This window comes from Pelophylax lessonae, assembly GCF_965119305.1.
Source record: "Pelophylax lessonae genome assembly, chromosome: 2".
NCBI lineage: Eukaryota > Metazoa > Chordata > Amphibia > Anura > Ranidae > Pelophylax > Pelophylax lessonae.
Genome location: NC_138769.1, coordinates 718,887,221 through 718,894,072, shown reverse-complemented (window position 1 = coordinate 718,894,072; position 6,852 = coordinate 718,887,221). Strand labels below are relative to the sequence as shown.

The following is a 6,852-nucleotide window of genomic DNA, read 5'->3' as shown; positions in this document are numbered from 1 at the left end:
TGGATGGATAGTGATAAGATGGAGGGGGGAGGGGTAGATGTGATTGTATGGTTGTGAATCGGTCCCTGCGGGGGAGGGGAGCTCCATATACAGCATCAGATCCATCATCCAATAAGAGCAGACTCCATTACACTAACTCCTCCCCCCTGCCCAGCCACAGCACCCTTCACAGTGATAGGTCCATGGCTGAGGATTGGAAGGAGTGGGCGGAGCCTGATGGGGTAAACAGACTAGTTCTCCATCAGGTCCTCTCCATTTTGGTCACGTGACTTCTATTTCCAATGCTATAGACAGAGAGTCACATGTTTAAATCGAAAAAAAAGCATGCCCATATATGGATGTAAATAAATGGTGTGTTATGATTGGTCCCTTCCTGAGATGTGGTGATGTCATAGTGTAGTCAGTGCAGTGATTGGTAGGACAGGTAGGTTCTTCAATCACTGCAATCTGATGGGAAATAATTCATCTCCAGCCACACCCACCACACACACCATTACAGGATGGCTTTTCCCACTAATTATTAGTGCTGCCAATAATTATCACCCCCATGATGGGAAATCTTTTACTATTATTATTTCTATGTATAGGAAGGAGGTTTTTTATTTTTATTTCCAGCGCTGGGGTTGTGGGAGGAGTTGGGGAGCGCTGGGGTGGTGGGAGGAGTTGGGGAGCGCTGGGGTGGTGGGAGGAGTTGGGGAGCGCTGGGGTTGTGGGAGGAGTTAGTGGGAAAAGGCTTTCTAGTCATTGCACACATTGTATCCATACTGCTTTATAAGGCTGGAATATTTATTTACAGCGCGGGGGTTCTGGTCTCACTCACCGAAAAATCTGCCACCCCATTCACTATAATGACCGATCGCTGGCGCCCGCAGTTATTCCCGGCTGTCCGCAAAGCCCGCCATTACCTGCTGTGTAAGAATAAAAAGTAAAATAGAATTAAAGCTCCTCCCCCCTCCCCCTCCCCCCAGTGCTCGCACACAGAAGGGAACGCATACGTAAGCCCCACCCACATATGTAAATGGCGTAACAGCGCTGGATCTCCTCTGTAACTCTAAACTGGAAACCAGTAAGAATTTGTAAAGCGTCACCTATGGAGATTATTAGGTACTGCAGTTTATCGCCATTCCAGGAGCGTGCGCAATTTTAGACATCTATTTACTCGGCGTAACATCATCTTTCACATTATATAAAAATTGCGGTAACTATTGTGATTTGTCTTTTTTTAAATTTAAAGTGTATTTTTTTCCAAAAAAAAATGCGTTTGTAAGACCCCTGCGCAAATACGGTGTGATAAAAAATATTGCAATGATCGCCATTTTATTCCCTAGGATTTCTGCTAAAAAACAATGTATAATGTGTGGGGGATGGAAGTGATTTTCTAGCAAAAAAATACTGATTAATACATGTGAAGAAAAGTGTCAGAAAAGCCTGGTCAGCAAGTGGTGAGAGGGGGCGGGGACAAATCTATAGCCCCTCCCCCAGAGGGCGGGGACAGTTGAGGGACAGGGACCGTTAAGGGGGTGGGGCTTTCCAACTGTCACGTGACACAGGAAGGTATATAAGTGAGCTGACATCAGAGCTGGGCTCACAAGTGTCTGGAGGTTGGAGAGAGAAGGTGTGTATTGATGAGCTCTCTACTAATTATTAGATTATAGGTTTCTATCAATCAAATCTGATGGGAAATCGGATGATTGACAAATAATAGAACATGATAGAGATATTTATAACAATAACATATTTTTTTTTTTTTTTTTTTTTTTTTTTAGCAGATTAATGAAATTTACAATCATTTTGCTATAAGGCAGGGGTAGGGAACCTTTTTTCTGCCAGGGGCCATTTGGGTTTTTATAAAATAATTCGGGGGCCGTACAAAATTATCAACTTAAAAATGTGCCTATTATATTTGGTCAAGCATTTAATTAACTTACCCCTAATGTGATGGCTGCAACTGCTTCTCTTTGGTGAGGTGTGTGATGTTAGCTGGTATTGATGATGTTGCTACTCGCAACTGGTTTTCCAGGTTTGTGTCGGTCAGTCTGGAGCTTAGTCGACTCTTTGTGGTGGTAAGTTTTGAAAAGAACTGCTGGCGGGTAATGCTGGTGGGAATAGCTGGCTGGTACTGCTATGGGTACTGCGGGCTCAGGCTGGTACTGCTGGCTTGTACTGTGCTGTGGGTACTGATGGCTCAGGCTGGTACTGCTGTGGGTACTGCTGATTCAGGCTGGTACTGTGCTGTAGGTACTGCTGGTTGGTACTGCCTTTGGTACTACTGGCTCAGGCTGGTACTGCTGGCTGGTACTGTGCTGTGGGTACTGCTGGCTGGTACTGTGCTGTGGGTACTGCTGGCTGGCTCAGGCTGGTACTACTGGCTGGTACTGCTGGCTCAGGCTGGTACTGCTGGCTGGCACTGCTGTGGGTACTGCTGGCTGGTATTGCTGTGGGTACTGCTGGCTCAGGCTGGTACTGTGCTGTAGGTACTGCTGGCTGGTACTGTTGTGGGTACTGCTGACTCTGGCAGGTACTGCTGTAGGTACTACTGGCTCTGGCTGGCACTGCTGTGGGTACTGCTGGTTCTCTTGTGGGTACTACTGGCTCTGGCTGGTACTGTTGTGGGTACTGCTGGCTCTGGCTGGTACTGCTGGCTCTGGCTGGTACTGCTGTGAGTACTGCTGGTTCTGGCTGGTACTGCTGTGAGTACTGCTGGTTCTGGCTGGTACTGCTGGCTTTGGCTAATACTGCTGTGTGTGCTACTGGCTCTGGCTGGTACTGCTGTTTGTGCTGCCGGTGGGAAATACTGGCTAGCAGCGACGCCGCGCTGGAGGAAGAGGCGATGTTTCCTGTATTGGTCACAGGCTGAGTGCGTTTGATATCACTCTATGCCTGTGACTCACTCAGACTGTCAGAACGGAGCCGGAACAATACAGGAAGCATTGGCTCCGTTCTGACAGATCAGCTGAGAGACATCAGAACTGAGAGACATAGCTGAGACATAGCTGCATGGGGGCCGGACCAAATGACTTTGAGGGCCGCATACGGCCCCCGGGCCTTAGGTTCCCCACCCCTGCTATAAGGGGACAATAACCACACATTGGTTTAGCTGCTCTAATGCTGCTATTGCAAAAACAAATTTTTTACCACGTTTTCACTGCGTTCCCTGACAGCCTGCAAAAAAATACAGTATATACTGATAGATATCTCCGTGTGTATGTATGTATGTATATGTGTGTGTGTGTGTGTATATATATATATATATATAATTTTTTTTTTTTTTTTTTTTTGCATAAGTGTGGGTGAGGTGTGACACGGTAGGTTTCAAGTGCCGACCAATCAGGCCATCCCACTGGCCATATATAGAAAAATCTAAGAGAGGGATTGCTGTGTGTGTATGTATGTGTGTATAATATCAGTTTTGATTGGTCGGATCCTTTAACTTATTGATAACCTGCCCAGATCCTATGAATTCATTGCCTTGTGGGATCGGCATCAGTAATTGTCTAATGATCCTCCCACTGACATTCCGTGTAATTCCTGTTTTTGTGATATTTAAGTAAAACAAAAAAACTAACCATTTTTTTTTCCTTCTTTGTGTGTGTAGGAATTCTAGAATTATTCTGAGTTCGGAGAGTTGGAGTATTGAGACATTTGAAGAGTGAAGAAGAGCATTTTTTATAGTTGGATTTATAATTCAGTGAGGAGATCTGATTGGTAAGTGTTTATATCTTTCTACTCTTATCACACGTGGCCCTGCATATACCATGCCCGCAGCTCTGCATCCCCTACACCATGCCCGCAGCTCTGCATCCCCTACACCATGCCCGCAGCTCTGCATCCCCTACACCATGCCCGCAGCTCTGCATCCCCTACACCATGCCCGCAGCTCTGCATCCCCTACACCATGCCCGCAGCTCTGCATCCCCTACACCATGCCCGCAGCTCTGCATCCCCTACACCATGCCCGCAGCTCTGCATCTTCTACACCATGCCTGCAGCTCTGCATCTTCTGCACCATGCCTGCAGCCCCCACATCTCTTATTTGTTACAAATATTTCCCTGTACAAACTACTCACCTCCATACACCCCACACTCCTCTCCTGTACATACTACCCACCTCCATACACTCCTCTCCTGTACAAACTACTCACCACCATACACTCCACACTCCTCTCCTGTACATACTACCCACCTCTATACACTCCACACTCCTCTCCTGTACATACTACCCACCTCTATACACTCCACACTCCTCTCCTGTATATACTACCCACCTCCATACACTCCTCTCCTGTACAAACTACTCACCACCATACACTCCTCTCCTGTACATACTACCCCCCTCCATACATTCCTCACTCCTCTCCTGTACATACTACCCACCACCATACACTCCACACTCCTCTCCTGTACATACTACCCACCTCTATACACTCCTCCCCTGTACATACTACCCACCACCATACACTCCACACTCCTCTCCTGTACATACTACCCACCTCCATACATTCCACACTCCTCTCCTGTACAAACTACCCACCTCTATACCCTCCACACTCCTCTCCTGTACAAACTACCCACCTCCATACACTCCACACTCCTCTCCTGTACATACTACCCACCTCCATACACTCCACACTCCTCTCCTGTACATACTACCCACCTCCATACACTCCACACTCCTCTCCTGTACATACTACCCACCTCTATACACTCCTCCCCTGTACATACTACCCACCACCATACACTCCACACTCCTCTCCTGTACATACTACCCACCTCTATACCCTCCACACTCCTCTCCTGTACAAACTACCCACCTCTATACCCTCCACATTCCTCTCCTGTACAAACTACTCACCTCCATACACTCCTCTCCTGTACAAACTACTCACCTCCATACACTCCTCTCCTGTACATACTACTCACCTCCATACACTCCTCTCCTGTACATACTACCCCCCTCCATACACTCCTAACTAGCTAACTAAGGCTAAACCTACACCCACCCCAATTTGAACTCTATTCTATCTAACCCTTTATAGAAAAGATCCGTATACTTCCCTATTCTGAAGCTGCTCAGGTCCGGTCACATGTTCACTCCAGCTTCTGTGTAGAGGAGAGGTCGCTAACAACGGCTGCAAATACCTGGGCGATGTCATCCATAGGATTACTACGGGGCATCCGTTTTTCGGCTGTCCTTTCTCTACATTGAAGCCCCTGCTGACAGCTGATCATGAGACCGCACCGGAGCGGCTTGAGAATAACTAAGGGGTTAGTACCTCAGATGGGTTATTGCTTTCAGTGGGTTCTGCTCACTTCCTCTCCAGCTGAGATGAAAGGAAGTGAGGAGAAACTTTCCCAGTCAGGACACAGAAATTAAGGATCTTTGGAAAATTTGAAAATACTCGAACCCTTTCCCCTCCCCCCATCTAAAATGTATACAAAAACATTTTGGCAGAGTTCCACTTTAACATTTCTGCTTAACATCAACTCACTTTTTTTTTTTTTTTTCTTTATAGGTAAAAATGACTAACCGTGTGATCCATGATCCGATGGAGAAGGCTTTCCGAGACCGGAAAGCAATAGTGGATGCCGTTAAGGCAGATCAAGCAAGAATGCAGGAAACAAAAAGGAGGAGAGAAGAGAAGAAAAAAAGAGACGCGCATGAGGCCAAGGAAAGGGCAAGGAGGAGGGAGGAAGAGGTAGAGAGACAACGCCTGATGGAGCTCCTAGCCAAGCAAGAAAAAGTGGCGAAAGAAAGGGGCAGGAGAAAACAGGGGCAGAAAGCGATGGAGGAAGAGCTAAGGAGAAAGATCAGGGAGATCGAGATGAGGTGGGAGAGAGAAGAACGGTTGAGGACCGATGCTCTCGCCAGAGACAAGAAAAGGAGACAGGAGGAGGAAAAGAAAGAAGATGATCTCAGAAAAAAAGGACAGGAGATGAGAAGAGCTTCTGATGTGAAATTCAGAGAGCTGATCATGTTCCAACGTGAATATGAATTTTCACAATGGAAAGCAAGAGAGGAAGAAGAAGAAAGAAGAAAAGAGAGGGAAAGATCCGAGATGGAACAAGGAGGAGCAGAGGGCGGAAGAGAGGAAGAGGTTCCATACAGCCCGGCCAGTATAGTAAGTATTCCGTAATATTATACTGCTTAGGTAGTTAGAGATAAAGTACTTCTAAAGCAGTGATGGGGAACCTTGGCACCCCAGATGATTTGGAACTACATTTCCCATGATGCTCAACTACTGCAGAATGCATGAGCATCATGGGAAATATAGTTCTAAAACATCTGGGGTGCCAAGGTTACCCATCACTATTCTAAAAGCTGAAGTTTTTTTTACCTTAATGCATTCTATGCAAAAACTTTCTATGTGCCTCCCCAGCCCCGATCTTGAACCATCGCTGTACACTAGAGCAGAGGCTCTCTCCCTCCTCATTGGCTCAGACAGCCAGCGAGGGGGGGGGGGGTGTGGCAATACCGCACTCTGTGTGTCAATGGACATGTGCTTGCTCCTGAATGTCCCCATAGCAAGCGGCTTGCTATGGGGCACTCAGCAGAGGGGAGGAGCCAGGAGCGCCGGCAGGGGGCCCAAGAAGAGGAAGATGGGGGCTGCTCTGTGCAAAACCATTGTGTAACATGTTTGGGGAAAAAAAATGTCCATTTCATTCTTTACAATCACAATCCTGGTTGAAGAAAGACCCTCGTCTATAAATTATAGTCTTTCATAAACTGCAGCAGAGGGAGGAAGAATAAAACCCTCTGTATAGCTGGCGGCCATATTCCCTCATTTGGCAAACTGACCATAGGAAATTGTCCAGTGTTAAAGTGATTGTAAAGTCTTTTTTTTTTTTTTTAAA

At 46.7% G+C, this 6,852-nt stretch overlaps 1 pseudogene across 1 annotated transcript in view; it reads right to left on the bottom strand.

Annotated features, from left to right (window-relative positions):
• LOC309548279 (dnaJ homolog subfamily B member 13-like) overlaps positions 1-5,175 on the bottom strand; it is a 41,699-nt pseudogene extending 36,524 nt beyond the window's left edge. Inside the window, exon 1 of the transcript in view lies at positions 5,093-5,175. The product of the transcript in view is annotated as a dnaJ homolog subfamily B member 13-like (transcript). The remainder of the gene's footprint in view (positions 1-5,092) is intronic.
• Between the last annotated feature and the right edge of the window lie 1,677 nt (positions 5,176-6,852).